General features: G+C 38.8%; 1 protein-coding gene across 2 annotated transcripts in view; it reads left to right on the forward strand.

Moving 5' to 3' along the window:
- The first annotated feature begins 1,144 nt into the window (after positions 1-1,144).
- Positions 1,145-12,048, forward strand: part of LOC136855647 (uncharacterized) — a 28,795-nt gene continuing 17,891 nt past the window's right edge. The window contains exon 1 of one of the 2 annotated variants that reach the window (XM_067132844.1): positions 1,145-1,295. The gene's annotated coding sequence lies outside the window, so the exon portion shown is untranslated. The remainder of the gene's footprint in view (positions 1,296-12,048) is intronic. The other variant, XM_067132843.1, reaches the window with a different exon arrangement.

Below are 12,048 nucleotides of genomic sequence, written 5' to 3' on the forward strand. Positions count from 1 at the left end.
TTGTTCTTGAAAAGAAATGGTCTGATAATTCGCTCAGTCAGAGCTAAAGTATGTCAAGAAAACCTACTTGACCAAACGTATTGAGAGGGAGCAGCCGAAACAATGTGAAGGAATTAAAAAATCCCGTTGGGCAAAACAATTAACAAGTAAAAAATGCGACTTCAGCGCAATCGAGTTTTCTGTACAGCGTATAATCAAGGCCACCGAAAATAGGTCTATCTTTCAGTGGTATCGGTATAATGCTGTATGAGCCACGGCCCATGAGACTTTCAGCCCGGCCCGGTGGTGGCCAGTCTTATATCGTTGCAGGAAGCACGATTATGGCTAACTTTAACCTTAATTAAAATAAAAACTACTGAGGGTAGGGGGCTGCAATTTGGTATGTTTGATGATTGGAGGGTGAATGATCAACATATCAATTTGCAGCCATCTAGACTCAGTAGTTTTTAAGATCTGAGGGCGGACAGAGGAGGTGTGGACAGGAAAAGTGCGGACGGACAGTCAAGGCCGGGACAACAGCTTTCTTTTGCAGAAACTGAAAACCGGTTTTCAAAGTACCACTGATTTTTCCTAATATGCTTTCCAACAACTTCACATAAAATCTGCAGGCTCAGTTTTTACTTAATAATTGTTATACATCACTTACCAAAGTACCAGAGTACCATAAGAGAGAAACAGTGTGTTAAGACACTACGATTTGATTTTGCCACACTTTTACAGGTAGAAAAGTTCAAAGAGTTGCAACATCTGAAACGCTTCACCAAACTGAATAAAGACTGGATTCCGTAATTACTCTTATTACTCTCTAAGATTGTTATTTCCATAATATCATAGCGGAGGTTAATAAACTTGTCATCCTAAGTCTGCAATCAAACAGAGTCTACGACATTACCTTTTCAGAACTGCGTGCTGTACGATAAACATTTGATTATTGGCTAGATTATCCTGGAAGCAGCATTGTTTAAGACCTCGTGGTGTGCGCAGGAAGAGTCCTGTTCCCATTGCCTGTTATTCGCATGTTCCTCCTTCCCTTTTCATAGAACTGCGTTCGTTCGTTTGTCCGTGGACCCGTGTGGGGTAAACCCAAGACTGGCGCCAAGGACCCGTAGTTCTGATTTCTCCCGGGTGGCGGCGCTGGTATCTCGCAGGGATCGATAGCTTTATACTATCGGGGGTTGTGAGAAAGAGAACCGACATCCATTGATATAATTTTAGGAATTTTGCCAACTGCTGGGGGTGTTCATGACAAGAGTGATTCGTTTTGTGAATATATTTATTTAACAGCATCGTTTAAGGTAAGACGTGCACCGTAGCAAAGCGTATTTCTAGTGATTTTGCCAGGAAGGAGGAGGGTGTGTGAGAATGGCTCGTAATCTTTTTGATATCCGTATCAGACTGTCAATTAATGCTATATATATATATGTACTTTACAGGAAGATGTGATTTGCAGAGGAGAATAACATCGTATCTGTATTCTTTTATTTGACTATTTTAAGGGCAATCCTCTCACCATTTTGAAAAACAAAATCTTCGTCTGAGATTATATGAGTGGGTGATTTCATTTTTTTCAGGGAGAGATTCGGGCACTATCTGGCAGTATAGACACAACATAAATTGTCATATATATAATTTCATCGAGTCTATTCCTCATCCGGTAAGAGAATAAGAATATAATGACGAAAATACCCGACAATCTCACACACACAAAACGGTCAATAGGCATCAACCATGTCATCCGCAATCTATTCATGCCTTCGTTATCTCCGGCGCGATTATGGAAAAGATTCATCCCGGACTCTCTCATTGGCCAGAGGAATTTCAATTGCAGTCAATCCAGCGGCCTATTGATTAATCACTACATCGTCCGTATGAGTGATAACCTTGCTAGTTGCTGCTCTACGTCACTCTCTCTCTCTCTCTCTAGTTTCTTCGTTGCCACAACAACCACTTGACAAAAAAGGCCATTTTTCTCCTGCACCGACGTTGAGCTTTACAGTTCGGTGGTCAATATTGATACTAAGAACGTACACGTATATGAACATCGTACCAAACAAGTTGTTTGTTCAGTCTAGGGAGCGATTAACCACGATCGGGTATTGACAAACTGGTACGGATAACTGTTTCTTAAATGTATAAAGGACTTTTTTTTTATTTTGAACTTACATTGGAGGTTTTCGAGCAAGGTGAATAACCTGGGCCTGTATAAGCCATGAAGGTTACTTCTGCTCATAGGTGCATGAATGATATATATATATATATATATATATATATATATATATATATATATATATATATATATATATATATATATATAAAGGCAATCACGTTCCATATCTTTGATTCAGTTATGATTATAGTTATACATACATACATACATATATATATATATATATATATATATATATATATATATATATATATATATATATATATATATATATATATGTGTGTGTGTATATGTATATATGTGTGTGTGTGTGTGTGTGTGTGTGTGTGTGTGTGCTTGCAAGCAGCCATGCTCTCTATTCCGTACCCTAGTTCCCTTTACAGAAACGTCCCCCCTCTCCGTGCCTTACAATCAAAACATCACACATTTATATAAATCATAACATTAAGCCCTAAAGATAAAAATGCTAAGCTTTTGGTCATTTCCAAAGATGTATCACCGATGTGTTTTCATTCCCAAGAAGCATTTAATTGAAAGATAAATAAGCAGTTTTCCCGTGGAGTCGACCTAGTTTTTATCAGTAGCTAAAACAAAAGAGATGACCCCATTTCAAGTCATCTGTGGAATCTTCGTTATCTGTGACCTTTTTCCATTTCTTCTTTGTCTTTTGGAACCAAGATAGCAATCAGTTGAAGGTCATAAAGCAGGTCTGTTTGTCACGGATGAATTTGTATATTCCTGTTAGTTAGCACCAATACTTAATGATTCGTAAAGGTTTTCCCTCTGTTGGGAGAAATGTCAGAAATTCAAATTCTGAAAGACGCAACATACTTCCAGATTCGTAAATCAAATCGGGTACATAAAACTTTTTTTTTCTGTTGTACTGTTTTATATTTTTGACATTCATTTGATCTTTCATGAGATTTTGTATACTGTCATATTATTGGTATCATTACGGTTGTACATTTGGAATACCAGTGTCATTTCTATATAACATTGACACCGTTTATCAACCAATCACGATATTATGCATAAACCAATCACGATCCGTGTCCAGGTTGAGTCACTGGTCATACGACTTAGCATTCATCCTTTACCTGGGCAAAGGGTGTAACTGCTCCGGCTAAAGCTCTCTAGCTTGTATGAACGAACCACATACAATTCAGTAAAGCTACTTGTAGACTGCCAAGTGACGTGAACATCGGTGTTTCATGGACTCGCAGACGAGAAGAGCATTCACTGGCTACGTGCTTTATTACCGTTGTTGATCCCGCCAAGGAAATGGCGGTTTATGTTTGGGTTGTTTCTCAGTTTATTTCATGTCTGTGCTTTTTTTCTGCTTTCTGTCTGTGGCTATTTGTCTGCCAGTCTGTTAGCAGAGGTACACAAGATATTAAGTTTTTTTTTTTTTTTTTTTTTTTACAAGAATCTGTCGAAAGAGAGCTCTACTGACTGGCAATAACTGATTAGAGTTTGGGATAGATATACTTTTAGGAATGGAATGGAATATGGAGTTTGGGCCATAGGCCAAGCGCTGGGACCTATGAGGTCATTCGGCGCTGGGAAGGAAATTGAGAGTAGGAGGTCTGAGAGGTGTAACAGGAGGAAAACCTCGCAATTGCACTATGAATCAATTGTTAGGAGAGGGTGGATAGCAAGATGGAAGAAAGATAATATGAATGGAGGTACAGTAAAAGGAATGAAAGGGGTTGCAGCTAGGGGCCGAAGGCACGCCGCAAAGAACCTTCAGCAATGCCTACAGTGCATCTCGTGAGGCGCACTGAAAGCACTCCCCGCCTACGGGGGGTATCCTTTTAGAAGTACAGACCTTATATTTTTGTAAATAACTTAGGAAATGGGCACCTTCGGTTTTAAATATGAGCCGCCGCGGATTTGTGTACCTATTATCATTATTATTATTATTATTATTATTATTATTATTATTATTATTGTCGTTGTTGTTCCTGGCTTTATCATCAAGTTTGTCTCACTTTTTCTTTCGAATTTAGACGTACTGCGGCCAGCTTTATTCATGCTTATGTGACTGTTTAAAAAAAAAAAATAAGTAAAAAAATAAGCCGAAGTTTCTTCGGCACAATCGAGTTTTCTGCGCAGAGTATAATGCTGTATGAAAATCTCAGCCACGGCCCATGAAACTCTCAGCCACAGCTCATGAAAATCAGCCACGGTCCGGTGTTGGCCTGTGTTGTTGGTACCTATTGTGGTACCATAAGTACCATTATTGCTAACTTTTACCTTAAATAAGATAAAAACTACTGAGGCTAGAGGGCTGCAATTCGGTATGTTTGATAATTGGAGGGTGGATGATCAACATACCAATTTGCAGCCCTCTAGCCTCAGTAATTTTTAAGATCTGAGGGCGGACAGAAAAAGTGCGGACAGAATAAAGTGCGGACGGACAGACAAAGCCGGCACAATAGTGTTCCTTTAGGAAAACTAAAAACCATCATTATTTAACTGGTGCTCTAAGACTCGAATGTCCCACTCATATTCGGGCTGTTATGAGGCTTGAAGTAACTGTGGTGGAATCTTGAAAATGTCAGACACAAATGAATAAGAGACAGGCACCAAAGACTTCGTATATATCCAACAACAACCGAAGACTATTTCACAAAACGTCCTCGAGGAACCTCTGCCCGCTGTGGAAAAAGGCAGGACAAGGAAGAAGAAGAAGAAGAAGAAGAAGAAGAAGAAGAAGAAGAAGAAGAAGGAGGAGAACTTCCTTCCTTCACTGAGCTGAGACTTCTAACTGACCTGAACTGAACTGATTATAGAATTTAGGCCAAAGGCCAAGCGCTGAGACCTGTGAGGTCATTCAGCGCTGAAACAGGAATTGACAGTAAAGGGTCTGAAAGGTGCAACAGAAGGAAAACCTCGCAGTTGCACCATGAATCAATTATTAGGAGAGGGTGGAAAGTAAGATGGAAGAGAATGTGAAAGGAGGTACAGTAAAAGGAACGAAAGAGGTCGCAGCTAGGGGCCGAAGGGACGCTGCAACGAACCTTAAGTAATGCCTACAGTGCACCACATGAGGTGCACTGACAGCACTAACCCCCTACGGGGATCAGCAGGTAGTGGTTGAATCCTTGGATTGTTTTTACGTTGAATCCTTTGATTATTTTTACATTGAATCCTTGGACTATTTTTACGCTGAATCCTTGGATTATTTTTACGTTGAATCCTTAGATTATTTTTACGCTGAATCCTTGCATTATTTTTAAACTGAATCCTTGGATTATTTTTACACTGAATCCTTGGACTATTTTTAAGCTGAATCCTTGGATTATTTTTACGTTGAATCCTTGGATTATTTTTACGTTGAATCCTTGGATTATTTTTACACTGAATCCTTGGATTATTTTTACATTGAATCCTTGGACTATTTTTACGCTGAATCCTTGGATTATTTTTACGCTGAATCCTTAGATTATTTTTACGCTGAATCCTTGGATTATTTTTACGTTGAATCCTTGGATTATTTTTACGTTGAATCCTTGGATTATTTTTACACTGAATCCTTGGATTATTTTTACATTTAATCCTTGGATTATTTTTACGTTGAATCCTTGGATTATTTTTACACTGAATCCTTGGATTATTTTTACATTGAATCCTTGGACTATTTTTACGCTGAATCCTTGGATTATTTTACGCTGAATCCTTAGATTATTTTTACGCTGAATCCTTGGATTGTTTTTACGTTGAATCCTTGGATTATTTTTACGTTGAATCCTTGGATTATTTTTACACTGAATCCTTGGATTATTTTTACATTGAATCCTTGGACTATTTTTACGCTGAATCCTTGGATTATTTTTACGTTGAATCCTTGGATTATTTTTACGCTGAATCCTTGGATTATTTTTACGTTGAATCCTTGGATTATTTTTACGTTGAATCCTTGGATTATTTTTACACTGAATCCTTGGATTATTTTTACATTGAATCCTTAGATTATTTTTACGCTGAATCCTTGGATTATTTTTACGTTGAATCCTTGGCTTATTTTTACATTGATTCCTTGGATTATGTTTACGTTGAATCCTTGGATTATTTTTACGCTGAATCCTTGGATTATTTTTACGTTGAATCCTTGGATTATGTTTACGTTGAATCCTTGGATTATTTTTACGCTGAATCCTTGGATTATTTTTACGTTGAATCCTTGGATTATTTTTACACTGAATCCTTGGATTATTTTTACATTGAATCCTTAGATTATTTTTACGTTGAATCCTTGGATTATTTTTACGTTGAATCCTTGGATTGCTTTACGTTGACTCCTTGGATTGTTTTTACATTGATTCCTTGGATTATGTTTACGTTGAATCCTTGGATTGCTTTACGTTGACTCCTTGGATTGTTTTTACGCTGAATCCTTGGATTGTTTTACGTTGACTCCTTGGATTGTTTTTACGCTGAATCCTTGGATTATTTTTACACTGAATTGGATTATTTTTACACTGAATCCTTGGATTATTTTTACGTTGAATCCTTGGATTATTTTTACACTGAATCCTTGGATTATTTTTACACTTAATCCTTGGATTATTTTTACGTTGAATCCTTGGATTATTTTCACATCCGCCAACGAAATAAGAAGTTGTTTTCTCGACAGTTATCGCGTGCATTTGTACAATTAGTAAAACATCTCAAGATTTGGAGAACGAACTTTCGTAAACGTGATCTAAATATTCATTACGCGATCATCTCGAGATTGTGAATATTTTAGAGAACTCGGATCTGAATCGACGATTTAACTCCTCGTAAGCCGTTTCTTCTGAAATGAAAGACGAGGATTTTCACAGCTTTCAATGCTTCGTTAATAAATGAATTATCCAAGTACGGCCTTTCAAGTTTAAAGGTCAAGGTCGCAAGCAAAGCCTGCAAGTGAATTTCTGTCCTTCTTCTATATGTAAACCTGACAGAAACTGGTAAATTTACAGTCATTTATTAGTATTTCGTTTGTTACTGGAGTTAGAATAGAATGTAGAATTTAGACCAAAGGCCAGGCATTGGGACTTACCAGGTCATTCAGCGCTGAAACTGAAACTGACAGTAGAAAGGTTTGAAAGGTCTACCAGGAGGAAAACCTCGCAGTTGCACAATGAGTCAATTGTTATGAGAGGGTGGAAAGTAAGACGGAAGAGAATATGAACAGAGGTACAGTAAAATGGATGAAAGGGGACCCTGGCCCTTCTTGGTATTGCAACACTTAATTTCTGCATCAGCTAATGAGCGAAGATTGAAAAGCGCTTCGGTTTTGCAACTCCCAGTCTACACGGAATTATCTCGGGATTCTTTCTGTGCTTACCCATTGTCCCAGCATTTAATGCCCTTCGAGAATGAGGGATCACGGAAGCTAGCAGAAGATTGTGTTCCGTATTGCGGAGTTTCAGCATAAGCTAATGTAATTACGTCTGAGAGAGTGTAATGGCTTCCAAACCTTTGTCGGCTGGAACAATCTGTTGTTAACATGCGTGGCACAAGATTTCGACGGGGTGTCTAAATTATACTCTCTCTCTCTCTCTCTCTCTCTCTCTCTCTCTCTCTCTCTCTCTCTCTCTCTCTCTATATATATATATATATATATATATATATATATATATATATATATATATATATATATATATATATATACATACTGTATATTTTCCTCTCTCTCTCTCTCTCTCTCTCTCTCTCTCTCTCTCTCTCTCTCTATAAATATATATACCTATATATATACACATATATATATGTTATGTATATTATAGATTTAGTATTATGTATATTCACCTTTGTGGCAGAAAATCTACGCATCACACACTCCACATTTAACTATCACACATCCTTGAACCGGGAAATGTGGAACAACATAATACGATTAATGCATTGGGACTAAAATGCAGCTATAAAACTCCTTGAATATTATCGTCATTTTCTGTCGGAATAGGCAAACTGCCACACGCTTAATATAATAAAGAGGGGAGAAAGAAAAGCGGGACTAAGACGATCATATATCATAACATTAAGCAGTATTATTTTTTCTGTCTACTGACACGACCATTTATATATATATATATATATATATATATATATATATATATATATATATATATATATATATATATATATATACATTGTTTATATATAAGCGTGCGTCGAGACGTGTGTGCATATATGCACAGGGAGGCAATCAAAATGGCCCACACCGTCAGCATTTGTGGGTTTTGCTGCCTTTTTGGGGTCACCCCTCTTTAATCCGAGTTCTTATCTTCCTTCAGTTCAGCATATTAGGCAATCTCCTCCGTTCCATCAATTCTGGCAATTCCCCCGCCCCGACTTTCTAAAATCCGATTTCAATTCTCCTTTCTTTACTCGGATTTCATCCCGGACAAACCTCTCGTCTCCCCCATTCCTTCGCCTGCAGAAGCATCACCAGCATCCTTTGCAATCTGTTCCCTCCTCTTCGCTTCCTTCATTCTCTCTCTCTCTCCATCGTTAAGGGACGCCTTGCATCCTTACAGCGTCCCACTCCATTATGGCGTCTCAACTCATCGGCGTGGCGTCTTATCCCCGGGGAACGAGAGCGGAGACCAGAGGCTTAAATCTCTCGATTTCAGATATCTCCCGAACCTTCTGAACCTTCTGTTTACCTGGTACTGATATCGCTGGTGATCCTCTCCCGGCTCCAGAGACTCTCATCGACTGTTTGTCCCAATCTCGATGTTTTAACGTTCAAGTTTTCGTCCCCTAACAAATCGCTGCCTTGGAAGAAATGAGAGTTTGGTCAGGTTCCTTTCCTCTGATCAGTGCGCAGGTATCGGTGGCGGATCTGGAATAACACAGGTCCGTGTGTTACTTCTTCCATTTGTGATTGAAAGGGATTTGTACGTGCGTTTTCATGGCACGTGTGAAGTTCCACGGGACTGTATCTGTGTTCTTGGCACCTGCAAGAATTCACAGACACGAGATTTTAACCTCTACGGCACTTTTCCTTAACGTCTGTTTCTATTTCGAGGGGAGAAAGTTCAGTTAATTTATTTCCACGAGGGTTATTTGTGACGCGATAATCAACACCGATAAAATTCTACTTTTTGCCCCTCACTTTTTAGCTTTCTGTAAGAGAAAACTATTGAGATGGCTTGGTCTGTCCGTCCAAACTTTTTTCTGTCCTCAGAAAACTACTGAGGAGGCTAGAGGGCTGCAAATTGGTATGTTGATCATCCACCCTCCAGTCATCAAACACACCAAATTGCAGCCATCTAGACTCGGTATTTTTTAAATTTCATTTAAGGTTAAAGTTACCCATAATCGTCCGTCTGTCACCGCAACAACACAGGCCACCACGGCCGGCTGATAGTTTCATGGGCCGTGGCTGAGAGTTTCATACAGCATTATACGCTATGCAGAAAACTCGACTGCATTTTTTACTTGTTTCTCTTTTGCATGAGCGCATGCAACTGTAAATACAAATCGTGGGACTTTCCGCTTTAAGTATGTCACGTCCCACTGAAAACCGCGTGAGGTAATTGCGGTAGTTACTTATCGTCCCATAAATTCTACTAGTTCTATTACTACTACTACTACTACTACTACTACTACTACTACTACTACTACTACTACTAATAATAATAATAATAATAATAATAATATTAATAATAATATTTCTTTCCATCATTGCTGAGTTTTGCTATTGAACTCATAGGTGGACCCCACCCCATCGAGAACAGGTACTCATTTACAGCTGAGTAGACTGGGGAAATTACGGTAAAGATCCTTTCCCAAGGAATCAAGGCCGAGGAGAGCGGTCACCCATCCAACGACTGACCGGCCCAAATGTTACTTAACCAGTCCTTCGATGAGCTAAACCATTATTATTATTATTTTACTCAGATCTCTAGTTACAGACGGAAAGATACAACCATCTTTTCATTGCTTATACTTTGCTAAATGTTTTAAAATTTAGCAACTAAACTGTGTTTATCACAAACTACAACAGTGATTGTTATTAAAATAAAAATATCATTGGTTTAAGAATAATGAAAACGTCTAAATTTTAGAATGTCGTTGAATTACAGCAAAAAACTGCACTTTTAATTTTCTGTAAAAGAAAACTATTGTGCCGACTTTGTCTGTCCGTCCGCACTTTATTCTCTCCGCCCTCAGATCTTAAAAACTACTGAGGTTAGAGGGCTGCAAATTGGTATGTAGATCAGTCCACCCTACAATCATCAAACACACCCAATTGCAGCCCTCTAGCCTCAGTATTTTTTATTTTATTCAAGATTAAAGTCAGCCATAATCGTGCGTATGGCAACGATACAGGATAGACCACCACCGGGCCCTGGTTAAAGATTCATGGGCCGCTGCTCATACAGCATTATATCGAGACCACCGAAAGATAGATCTATTTTCGGTGGCTTTGATTATACGCTGTAGCAGCTGTACAGAAAACTCGATTGCGCCGAAGTTTCTTCGGCGCATTTTTATTTCTTTTGTTGTCAAAGGCAAGATTTCCGAAATCTCATTCATACTTGAAACTTCAACGGCTTAAGTTAGTTACTTGTACTTTTCCGTTCACACTTAACAAACAAAAAAAGAAGTAAAAAATGGCGCAATCCAGTTTTCTGTACAGCCGCTACAGCGTATAATCAAGGCCACCAAAAACAGATTTACCTTTCGGTGGCCTCGTTATAATGCTGTATTAGCCGCGGCCCATGAAACTTTAATCACGGCCTGGTGGTGGCCTATCCTATATCGTTGCCAGAACCACGATTATGGCTAACTTTAACCTTAAATAAAAAAAAAAACTACTGAGGCTAGAGGGCTGCAATTGGGTATGTTTGATGATTGGAGGATGGATGATCAACATACCAATTTGCAGCCCTGTAGCCTCAGTAGTGTTTAAGATCAAAGAGCGGACAGAATAGAGTGCGGACGGACAGACAAAGCCGGCACAATAATTTTCCTTCACGGAAAACTTAAAAAGAAGGCTGGTAAAATATACCACAGGAACTACGAGCAGTGGAAATTCAGTCTGGCAGGGTCCACTTTGCACCACGATGAAAAAGGGGAAACAAGATGGTGGGAGAACAGCATATATGGAATGGAATACGGAGTTTAGGCCAAAAGCCAAGCACTGGGACCTGTGAGGTCATTCAGCGCTGGAAAGCAAATTGAGAGCAGGAGGTTTGAAAGGTGCGACAAGAGGAAAACCTCGCAGCTGCACTACGAAAAAATTCTTAAGATGGAAGAAAGAGAATATGTATGGAGGTACAGTAAAAGGAACGAAAGGGGTTGCAGCTAGGGGCGAAGGGACGCTGCAAAGAACCTTTAGTAATGCCTACAGTGCACCCCGTGAGTTGCACTGACGGCACGAACCCCAAAGAGCAAAAGGGATTAATTAGAAGAATATTACTGCGGGAAACAAGTGATGTATCAAGGAATAAGAGATGGCGAGTTACTGTAAGAATTACTTTGAGAAAATTCCATGCGAGACAGACCTTTAACGTTGGGTCTGATCTGTACCGAGATGGGTGACCCCAGGGCGAGGCAGACGAAGGTAGCCACTGAGGCTGGGTGTGGACAGGCAACCTCACGCCACAGATGATTGTTGAAAACTGAAGTGTCGACATTCTCTAGGTACAATCCTTACTTCTCCCTCCCTAAGCAAAAAGGAGGGTTGATGATATATATATATATATATATATATATATATATATATATATATATATATATATATATATATATATATATATATATATATTTGTGTGTGTGTACAAATTACCTTACTGTAAATAATATTCCTTCAAGAGGAAGATCATCGTGTAATTAATTTATGAGGCATCTTTATTTTTGAGCACATCACCTGCCAA

The sequence above is a fragment of the Macrobrachium rosenbergii genome, chromosome 32 (genome assembly GCF_040412425.1).
Source record: "Macrobrachium rosenbergii isolate ZJJX-2024 chromosome 32, ASM4041242v1, whole genome shotgun sequence".
In the NCBI taxonomy this organism is placed as follows: domain Eukaryota; kingdom Metazoa; phylum Arthropoda; class Malacostraca; order Decapoda; family Palaemonidae; genus Macrobrachium; species Macrobrachium rosenbergii.